Source organism: Marmota monax, unplaced genomic scaffold, assembly GCF_021218885.2.
Source record: "Marmota monax isolate L192 unplaced genomic scaffold, Marmota_monax_Labrador192_F-V1.1 WCK01_AAM20220418_F8-fsc00077, whole genome shotgun sequence".
NCBI classification, from domain to species: domain Eukaryota; kingdom Metazoa; phylum Chordata; class Mammalia; order Rodentia; family Sciuridae; genus Marmota; species Marmota monax.
In genome coordinates this window covers 7978267-7990732 of record NW_026694610.1, presented here as the reverse complement: position 1 = coordinate 7990732, position 12466 = coordinate 7978267, and positions in this window count along the sequence as shown.

Below are 12466 nucleotides of genomic sequence, written 5' to 3'. Positions count from 1 at the left end.
AATTATTCAAATTACTAACAGAGTGCTATGGGCTCCACATAACAGCAACTAAAACCAGAATGCTTTAAGTAAATAAAACAGTTTAATATTAGTTGTTTTGCCTTTTAAAAAGCATTATCAGCTCATGAAAAGTCTAATTATTTGAGGTCATGGGTGACATTTTAGTAATCAATGGCTAATCAAGTAAAATGATCTTAAGTTTATACTACTTAATTCAGTTCCCCATGTTATTTGAAATATACAAAGAAGTGTGTAGTGTTTATATGTTTTAAAAACAAAACATTGACTCATTTTTCTCCCCTCTATTACTATGGACTGCTTTACAGTAAAGGAATCCTACCATATGACAGAGATAATAATAATGGTTCCTCAGGTATATTGGGAATCTTCCAATTTAATAAGCTCAGGTTGTTACCACATTTTTAAAATTTATTTTCAAGCATGTAAGACTAGAGAACTAAGAACTTGAATAACTGAAATAATTGGGAGTGTTAGAGAGAAAAATACCTGAATCCTAAAGGGATGTGTGACTGGAAACTTCCCAAATCAACTTACTATGCTTTTAACAGCTATAACCCCATCATAAGTCATTTGTGTGTGAGTGTATACACACACACACACACACACACACACCTACACAGACACAAAAACTGGCATTAAAATATTTATTTTTATTTTTATTTTTCTATCTTTCTCTCACATTCTCTGACATAACAATTGGAATTGGTAAATTACTTTCTTACCAATCAGTCGATAATAATTTTATGTTAAATCACGTCCAGTGACTGATGATTAGGAAATGTAATGCAGAAATGAACTTCAAACATACTGATTCGAAGCAACACTCTACATCAGAAGGCCTGTTGTCTCCAAAAGTTGAGCATGCCAGTGCTAACAAATGTACTCCCTTTTCCTACAATCTTTTTCAATATTACTGCCTAAAAAGGGGTTGGTTTAAATACAGTAACTTTTTCAGGTATGTTGTTAAAACAAGGGAAGAGTAGACTAAAGAATTAACCTTTTCCCCTGAAGACTGATAATGGTGTGTTCTCTTTTTTTTATTGATAAGAATGCTTCTTTGAATTTTTGTTGTTTGGACAAATTAATTAGACAGTAATTCATAGCTTAATATACACAAATGCAAAAAGGAAAAATAATACTTGAGAAAAGAAGACTATACTTAAGGTGTCAAAGAGATATCTGAATTCTCAAGTTTATTGTGGCTATTCATAATAGCTAATGTTGGATATCAATCTAAGTGCCTGTTGACAGATGGATAAAGTAAATGTAATATATACACAAAGGAATAGTATTCAGATATAAAGAAGAATGGAATCCTGTTGTTTGAGGCAAAGTGTATGGAACTGAGGAAATTGTGAAATTAGTAAAATAGGTCAGAAGCAGAAAGAGACTGCATGTCATCTCTGGTATGCAGAAGCTACAAAAATTAACATGAATATAGAATAGTGACCACTAAAGACTGGAAAGTGTGGGAAGTGAGGGCAGGTATGGGTATTTAGATAAGACATACAAAAACACTTAAGCTGAATCAAATTTGAGTTTGACATTGTGATACTCCTTTATAAGAGAAGAATCTGAGAAGAAAAGAAAAGAGCAGAGTGTGGCTAAGAGCTTTAAAAACTTGGAGCTGAAAGAGACTTTTTTTTAACAAAAGATTTAACCCTAACTCTGAATAAAACAATTCAGTACTCTATATTGATATCCAGATCATCCAAGGCAGAAAGAATGACAGCATGCTGGTACTGACATGGGGATGGTTTAATATGGCCAAAGAAAAATAAAAGTTATCATCCATCAAAGAACAAGGGAAAGATAACAAAATCAGAATGGAAGAGAGCTGCAAATAATTGTCCATGCTGGTAGACCATGGAAATATGTTTGACTTTTACTCATAAATAGGAAGTAACTGGATGATTTTGAATAGTATACTGATAAGACAGAATTTATAACTTTAAATTGGTGCTCCAAGTACTGAATGGAGAATATAACTCTAGTAGACAGTATTGCAAGACAAATATAAATGCAGGAAACCATCTTGTCAGTTGTTGTAAGTTTCTAATTGAGAAATGAGGTGCCACAATTTCAGTCAATAAATACTTAGAATATGATTTATTTTGAGGAGAAAATTGATGGTAGTGATGAGGACTTGTCTTATTTGCTCTGTCAAAGCATCTGAATATTAACTGCAATACTGCGAAAACAGAAGTGTTGTATAGGAATCATACAACATATGTAGTAAAACCTGTGAAAGGTACAACATATTAAAAAAAAAAGAAAATCCCTTCTTTGAATTCTAATTTCACCTGTAACTATTTGATTAAATACTTGCATTAAATAAGGGCTAGAAAATTGTTGATATAATATTTAACTTGAAAGTATGATCTAAAATTCATTTAAACTGTAGAAAATTAATGAAGCAATAATAATAAGATGGAAAATTTGGTATTTACACAGTTACCAGTGGGCACCTTCCAGACATTAAATTAGGAAAATTAAAACACTAAGTTCTGCTTTTAAAAATGATTCTTTAAAAATGTAAAATCTGAGCAGTGTAGGAAATTCTGATAGAGTTCTTCTTAGAACTCACATAGTGACATTATTGTGCACATTATGGTCCCCTAAAAATACTTCTGAATTGTGTGTGTGCATTAATTGCATCTCTGGAATAAAATTAAACTATTATATTTGTAAAGGTGCAATATTGAAGCTTTTTTTAAACAAATAAAGGGACCTCATTGGATTAATTTTTTTAGTACACTAGAAAGATATGTTTTATTTTAAAATGAAAAGATCTTTCTCTAATTCACTTTAGTCTTAGACCTTTGTGTAAAAGGGATGAATGATGGATATTTGTGCATTTTTTGGAAAGGAAATTGATGTATATTTTCCCTCATTTAAGAACATCATCTACTCAAGGACATGTATCTGCTCAGCTTTGTAACAACAAAGTTTTCCCTGAACATAGAATATAAAGATTCAAGAACTCTGGACCATTTTGATAATGTAGAATTACATAATAGAGGCCATTATGGAGATGTCATCGCTCTCTTGAATTCAGACATATCACTATTTATTCCAGTTTTCTCACTTACTTTTAAATGTAGATATAGAATAATAAAATTTACCTTTGCAAAATGTATAGTTTTGTAGATTTAATGTAATAACAAAGCTCCATGACCATTACCACTAATTTCAGAACCTTTTTAAGACCCCCCAAAATGTTTTAATCTTTTAGCAATCATTGTATATACTCCCTTCTGCACCAAACAACTAACTACCGATCTACTTTCTAGTCCTATGGATATGCCTGTTCTGGACATTTACATAAATGGAAGCATGATAGATGATTTCATAGCTTTGTGTGTGTGTGGCCGGGGTGGGGGTGGGGGGAGTTTGTCTAGCTTCCTACACTTAGCCCAATGTTTTTAAGGCTCACGCACTTTGTAGTATTTATCACTACCCCCCATTTTTTAAAATTATTGAATAATATATGTTTAAGTATATTTTGTTTATATATTCCATTGACTGATAGTTTCCATTATTACATATTATGAGAAATATCACTATAAAATTTGCATGCAAGTTTAAGTCTACATATTTTGTTCAATTTATTTCTGGGCCATGCAGTGCTTTATGGTAATAAAACATTTTTAGGGGGAGGTGGGTACCATGATTTGAACTCAGGGGCAATCAACCTCTGAGCCACATCCCTAGTCCTATTTTGTATGTTAGAGACAGAGTCTCACTGAGTTGCTTAGCGCCTCCTTTTCAATGAGGCTGGCTTTGAATTTGTGATCTTCCTGCCTTATCCTCCTTAGACATGCAAGCACCACCACACTGAGCATGGTAAAAAATTCTGAGGGACTTCCAAACTAATATCCCAAACAACTTCACAACCTCATGTTCCCACAAGAGAAAAATGAGGGTTCCAATACTTTTTCCCTTCCTTGTTAATGCTAACAATTGCTATTACTATTCATTAAATTATAACTATCCTAGTATGGGTGGAGTGGTGTTTGTGAATTAGATCCCATTTTTTTAATGACTAATGATGTTGAAATTTATTTATGTGCTTATTGACTGTGTACCCTCTTTGGAGAAATATATTTTCAATGTCATTGTGCATTTTTAAATAGGATTACAAGACTTTTAACCTCTTTATGTGTTTGTACCTAAGTTAAATGTTTTATAGGCAACATGTATATAAACAATATTTTTATCTGTTCTGTAAATCTCTGCTTTTCAATTGGAAAATTTTATCAATTTGTTTTATAAAACTGTTTTACTGCATTATAATTATACATAATAATACAATTCATTTTGGCACATTCATAAATGCCTATAACATAGTTTTCTTCATTTCAATCTCCTGGTCTCCTCTTTCCATCTCCTTCTCCATCCAACTGATCCCATATTCTATTCTATTGGACTTTCTTCTATTTATTTTGTTTGTAACAGAAACAATGATGTTTCTGTTCCATTATCTCTTCAGTCACCCCTTTATCTGACAAAGATGTCCTAAATGTCTGAATCTATAAGTGAGTAAATAAATAGATTAATTAATTAAAAAGCATTAGGTCTCTGAATCATAAAATACATGCTGGCCAAAAAGCTGCTGCCACCGGCCGGGGATGAAAATAAAGAAGATTTGCATTGACCACTTGGGAACCATCAAACTGATCAAAATATTCAACCTCAAATTTTTGGAGGACAAGGTTCTCTATGGTTTGATTGTATAATCCCTTATGGAACATGAGTAGTGTCCCATCTTTCATGTTTGATTTAAGTGAGCTCTTTTCTGTTCCCTGGCAAATTTACCTAAAATTTGATCAATTTAATAAAAGAACTGACTTCTTTGTTTTTGTAAATTTACCTTTAAAATATGATGCTTACTATATTATCTCTGTTATAGTCTTTTTTAAAATCTTTTGTTTTTGTCGGCTAGTTTGCTCTTCATTTTCTGTCTCTTAATTAAGAATGTTGTAATTGACCTCAAATATTTATTTTTAGTGTAGCACTTACAGCTATAAGTTGTTAATAAGCAATGCATATCAGATTATGATATGTATTGGTAAATTGTGTTTTTCTTTTCATTTATCTCAAATAATCTTATACTGTTTTCTCTGATTTCTTATTTTACTCAGTAGGTATAGAGAAATATGTTAATTTTTTCAAATATTCTTCTATTTTGAAGATAACATATTTTGCATGATTTCATTTAAAAATTATGGAGATTGATTTTTGATCTGACACTGAAACTATGCTGAAGAATATTCTAAATGAACTTGAGATATGTATTTTTGCTGATTTTGGGTGGAATGCTCTATAAATTTTTGTTAGGTCTTGTAGAGCTACTGTGTTGTTCAAGTCTTCTATTTTCTTACTTATTTTATTCCAGGTGTTGTGTTTATTATTGAAAAATAAGAAGTAAAATGTCTACAAACCATCTATTTTCTTTCTGTAGTATAGAGTTTTGTTTTAAGCTGTTGTGGATTAAAGTTAAGTACATATTTGTTTTCCATTCTCACATATTTTAGTAAAGTAACTCTGCTAAATTAGAAAATATATTTCTTTATCTCTAGAACAGGCCAGCAATAAAATTCTCAGTTTTCATTTATTTTGAAAATCTATAACCTTCTTTCTTTGTTGTATGTATAATTTTACTCAATACACAATTCTCAATATTTTTCCCCTTTCATTACTTTAACTATATCCTCCTACTGCCTTCTGACCACCTGTATGGTTTCTTTCTTTATATATCCTAAAACTAAAATATATATATATATATATATATATATATATATATGTAGTTTTAGGTGGACACAGTATCTTTATTTTATTTTTGTGTGTTACTGAGGATCAAACCTAGTGCCTCATGCATGCTAGGCAAGCATACTACCACTGAGCCACAACTCAAGCCCTGGCCTGTATGGTTTCTGATAAAAAGTGAACTGGTAATCCTTTGGTGAAGTTCTTATTCCTGGGTTGTTTTCCTCTGGCTTATTTCCAAATTATCACCGTTTCTTCTAATGATTTGCTCACTTGGTGTCTAGGTGTAAATTCCTTCCATTGTATCCTATGTATACTACATTCGACCTGTTTTTTGTCACACTTTGGAACTTTTGTTTTCTTATTTTTTCAAATATTTGAGAAGTCCACCTCTTGGTTACAAACCCTTTTCAGGTCTTCTCATTGTCAATTACAAAGCATTTGTTCTGAGAAGCATTTTGGGATACAACTATTCTTTCCAAGTATACCAGTCCTTTGACCTCCAAGAAGGGAATATTGATTAAGGCTTCAGCGCCATGGAATGTCATGCTCTTTCACAAATTTAAATTCCTAGCCCATGCTCCTTCTTTCTTAAGTCTTTTTTATGAGGTTTTGAGACAAGGTATTTTCTAGATGCCCTCAGTGTCAATTGTGGTAGGCAAACTGCAACATCCATACAATAATCTTTGGGGAAATGAAACATGTTGAAAACAAATACATTCTTAGGCAAATCCCACATCATTAATAAGTATGTCAAATTTCTTGAACTAAACTTTACAGTCAAATGGAAAATACCTTCAGGATGGATAGAAACATATAATCTAACCACATAATACCTTCAGAATACATACACATTTTAGATTTACATACACAAGTGAATTGAAAGGGAAAGAACATTTATCTTCTCCTTATGGTGGAGGAAGGGAGAACCTCAAAAGACATGTTTCCTCACTCTGTGTAAGTCCCCAGTGGTTGGTAAATTCCAGCCCTTCTCCCTTCAAATTCCCATTCCTCATCTCAGGATGCCTGGAACTGCTGAAGCCTTTTGTTTGGATTGCCTTTAACAGTGAAAGGACCACCAAATCTGTGCTGACCACTTGACCCTCAACTACCATGATGTTCCATGGGGAGAACAGGAACTGTGAGGGATCTGGGTGAAGTAAATGTTTACTCCTGTTTTAATTTCTTTCTTGTAAAGCAATAATTCAGCCTGACTTTTTCATTTTTGGTTTGTTGTTTCAACTGGCTTCTCTAACACCTGACCACTCAGTTTCCTCTCCCCCAGCTCTGCTCACTCTGATAGTCTTCTATTTTCCTTGTCCGTTCCCTCTCCACTAAGTCTGCATTGCTTCACATCATGGTGTGCCACTGGCTTCAAGGGCTCTAATAATTTTTCTTCACTTTTTTCTTTCTCTGTTTCTGAGACTAAATTATCTCAGTTGAGCTATCTTGTGTTTGCTGTCTTCTTCCGAAAAGTAGGCCTGGAACTCTTTTGATAAATGCCTTATATCAATCATCATGTTTGCAACTTCCAAATTTCTTTCTCATCCTTTTAAAATAATTTTTTGTTATTGTTTTTTTTTTGTTCTGGGGATTGAACTCAGGGGTACTCAACCACTGAGCCACATCCCCAGTTCTATGGTGTATTGTATTTAGAGACAGGATCTAAACTGAGTTGTTTATCACCTCACTTTTGCTGATGATGGCTTTGAACTCTATCCTTCTTCACAAAATTAATGAAAAATTAATATCAGCAACGATGATTAACTAACAACTTATTTAAAGTCTTCACAATGACAATAAATAAAGTAAACATTTTCAGAGTGGAAACAAACCAAAATCTTGTGGTACTTGAGGGAATATTTTTGAAGAAAAAATAAAAGAATCAGCCTCTTGAGCTTCTGGGAATACAGGCATGCATCACCAAGCCCGGCTTTTATTTTATTTTATTTTTTATTATTCTTTGTAGAGTTTGTATTTTTGAAAATGTATTTATCAAATAATATATTTTGAATATCAAAAAATCAGATCCCTCCCCAAGTAGGGTTGGTTGTTTTTGCTTTTTTGATTATTCAGGGATTTTTCTGCATTAAGTATGCAAAGTTTTTATTCTTTTTGTGATTGTTTTGCTGTGCTTGAATAGTTTAGAGGAAAGTTAATGATCTTCAGTAATTTTCTTAAAATCTTGTCATTTTTCCCCAAGAATTTCTTCATGGGAGTGATGTTGCAGCATGCCTACAATCACTAGCCAAGAGCTCAGATTTATGCTTCTGCATGGCATTCCAGGTACCAGGGAAGATGCCAAAGCTATTCAAAGCCTCCTATGAACATCTCATTCCCCAATTTTTCCATGTCATTAGCTCATTGTTTGCCTCAGTTGCGATACACTCTCTCAGGCATCTATAAAGTTGAGCAATTGAGGTTTATTGTTTTCAACTAATTCCCGTCCAGAAAATTTATCTCCAAATTAATAAACTATGAGTTAGGTCAGTTAATGCCAAGTCCTTTTAGCAGATCTTTCAGGGACTCACTAGATAAGTCAAACACTAACACTGAAAATAGAGCATGGGATTTGAAGGAATTTCATCAATTTCCAGATGCTAATGGGTCACTTTGCTTAAGCAGTATATTTCTAGTATATTTCAGAGTATGCTAGAAAGGAGAATGACAAGAGAGTATGCCACAGCATTCATTTATCACCACTCTTACTGATACTCTTTTATTTTTTCTTCAAAAATGCTCCCTCAAGTACCACAAGATTTTGATTTATTCCCGGTCTTCTAAAAATGTTTATTCTATTTATTGTCATTGTGAAGGATTTAAATAGGTTGTTAGTTAATCTTTGTTGCTGATATTAATTTTTCATTAATTTTGTGAAGTGTTAAGTGATTTGATGGTTCTTAAGGTTAAGTAAAACTGAGGTTTATAAATACTTAAATTTTGTAGGACAAAAATAAAAACTTTTTAAAATAAAATCTCTCAGAATCATTTAATATAGAAATTAGATTTCAGCTACATATTTATTCAACAAATTCATTGAATATTTGAACTTAATGAAGTATTATTTTAAAATTGATTTTTTAAAATTTACTTAATTTTTTTAGAGTAATAATTTTGTTTTCATGAATATAAAAATCTTAAAAATTAGATGTTATTTATGGTAGCTGTCATATATGAACTTTTGTTTTCTATTAATTTATAAATAATACCACATAACAGTAATATTATCCTTTTACTTACATGTTAAATTCTCTTTCTTTCTTAGCACATTCTGAAAATTAGTGCTTAATCATTTTTTAAATGTTAATTTTCTAAATATGAAATTCTGGACAACACTTGAAATAGTATTTATACAGAAAATTTTGTCCTTTCTTTAAATAACTCACTATTGTGCTTTAGACAGCATGTGCTGAACACCCCTACATGAACATTGCTTGCAATTAATTAGCAGGGTACTCACCTATTCTATACTGGTGCTCTCATTTGCTCAACTTCACATGGGCAGTCATGGACAGGTTTAAATTCCAGATACAGTATGCATTGCTCTAACACTCCTCTATCTTACTGAACAATATTTACAAAAATGGCATCAGGTGTGTTATTTTGATATTCACATACTGACATACTGAAACCCATTTATGCTCACACATGTACATAAACAAGTTATTATCATTTTATTGTTAAATACATATACTTTTCTATTTATTGATTGAATATGACAATTTGTATGGAGTACATTGGTTTGTAAATAATGCACCAACATAATTATTTTGTGGCCCTGCCTTTTTTATTTTTAATGTCAAGGGGATATATGTTTATATTTTTACCATCACACTTCACCTTTGGACTCTTTTCCTTTTATTTATTTATTTATTTATTTTCTTTTGTGTGTGGTACTGGGGATTAAACCCAAGGCCTTGTGCACAGAATGCAAGCACTCTACCAACTGAGATATATCCCCAACCCAGCTCTTCCAATTTTTTTTATTTTTTTAATTTATATATATGACAGCAAAATGCATTACAATTCATATTACACACATCGAGCACTTTTTCATATTTCTGGTTGTGTATAAAGTATATTCACACCAATTTGTGTCTTCATACTTGTACTTTGGCAAATATATATATATATATATATATATATATATATATATATATATGTATATATGTGTGTGTGTGTGTGTATATATATGTGTGTGTGTGTGTGTGTGTTTGTGTGTATATATGTGTGGGTGTGTGTATATATATATATGTATGTGTGTGTGTGTGTGTGTGTGTGTGTATATATATATATATATATATACTATAATGCAATAATTTAAATCAAGAATCGATAAATGGGATCGATTCAAACTAAAAAGCTTCTGTGAGGTGAATAGAGAACCTACATCTTGGAAGCAAATCTTTACCCCTCATAATCAGATAGAGCACTAATCTCTAGAGCATATAAAGAACTCAAGAAGCTAAACACCAAAAAACCAAATAACCCAATCAATAAATGGGTCAAGGACCTGAGCAGATACTTCTCAGAAGAGGTTATACAATCAATCAACAAATATATGAAAAAATGTTCCATCATCTCTAGCAATTAGAGAAATGCAAATCAAAACTATTCTAATTTTTCATATCACTCCAGTCAGAATGACACCTATTATGAAGACAAAAAACAATAAGTGTTGGTGAGGATGTGGGGGAAAAAGTTACACTCATACACACATACATTGCTGGTGGGATTGCAAATTGGTGCAGCCAATACATAAAAGTATGGAGATTCCTTGGAAATCTGGGAATGAAACCACCATTTGACCCAGCTATCCCTCTCCTCTGTCTATACCCAAAGGAATTAAAAACAGTATACTACGGGGACTCAGCCACATCAGTGTTTATAGCACCCAATTCACAATAGCTAAACTGTGGAACCAACCTAAATGCTCTTCAGTAGATGAATGGATAAAAAAAAAATGTGGCATATATACACAATGAAATATTATTCAGCAATAAAAGAAAAAACAATCATAGCATTTGCAGGTAAATGAATGGCACTGGAGAAGATAATGCTAAGTGAAGTTAAAGAATCCCAAAAATACAAATGCTGAGTGTTTTTTTCTGATATAGATATAAGGATATAGATATAGATATAAGAAGACTGATTCATAATGGTGAAGGGAGGGGGAGCATGGGAAGAATAGATAAGGTAGAGGGGTGGGAAGGGAAAAGAGGGGTTAGGGAGTTAGAAATGATGGTGGAATATGACATCATTATCAGGTCCCTCCATTCTTCAGAATGTCTTGAAAGCCTAATAGTGAGCATATTTATTTTGTCTAATATAACCAAATAATTGTGCAAGATAATTTTGATAATTTATACAAACATCAACAGAGTATAGAGTGAAGTATTCTCTTTATTATGTCAAATATTTATCATTCTCATATTTTCCACTCATTACTACTCTGATGAGAATGTTTTAATTCACATTTTCTTCGATATTAGTGAATTTTCCTCATTATTAGTGAAGTTGACAATATTTTTCACCGTGTTGCTAATATTCAATTAATCAATGTTTGTATCTTTTATTCACTTATTTCTATTGGGTTGTGTGAGGCCCACAAAAATGGTCAAGTGTGGTACCTTCCATATATGTTTTCACATAACATGACTTTACATGACCAGGTAGTGGTGTGGGCTCACTTTCATAAGGGCATTAATCCTAATCATCACAGCAGCATACTCATGATCTGATCATATGCCAAAGGCCCATCTCCTAATACTGTATGTATCCTTTGGGGTTAGGTTTTCAACAAATAAATTTGGTGGATACACAAATATTCAGATCATAACGTTCTGTCCATGAGACTCAAATTCATGTTTTTTTCTCGCATGCAAAATGAATTTACTTCACCCCAACAGCATTAAATGTATCCACTAATTCCAAAATCAACTACAATTTTAAAGCCAGAGACTCATTTAAAAGTTATGTAAATTAAATGTGGTTGAGATTTAAGGTAAAATTTGTTCTGTGGGAAAATATTTCCCAGTGTGAGTTCAAATATCTTATTGGCTTCCAAAATAGAATAATGATGATGGGACAGGCAAAGGAAAGAAAATTCCTATCCCAAAGTGAGAAATTGAAAAGGGAGATGGCAAATCTCATATGAGTACAAATCCCCAAAAACGTTTCGTCCTAAATGTCATCTATAATTTTCTTTGATTCAATGCTCTACCCTGTAGACCTTTGGAGTAGGTTAGAGTTTGCACATTCTAGACCCATTGGGACACTGATCCAACCCCAGTGGCTCTATTGGACTCTGTCTGCATGATATGTCACTGGATGAAGTCCCATGCTTCTGGATCTCCTGGATTAAATAGGCATGGTTGTAGCTCTAAACTTCTATAGTCTTGAGGGTAGTCCTAACCCCTTGGTTCTGGGCATTGCCCTATTGGAGTCTCTTTCCAAGAGCCTCAACACTGCTTGAGTTTCATAGTTGTTCTAGGCATCTCTTTTTTTAAAAAAATACTTCTTTAGTTATGGATGGACACAATAATTTTATTTTTATGTGGTGCTGAGGATTGATCTCAGCACCTCACACATTAGGCAACCTGACTACAAGCCCAGCCCCTCCTAGGCATCTTTTAAAATTTAGGTGGAAGCAACTAAACCATCACAGTTTTTATAC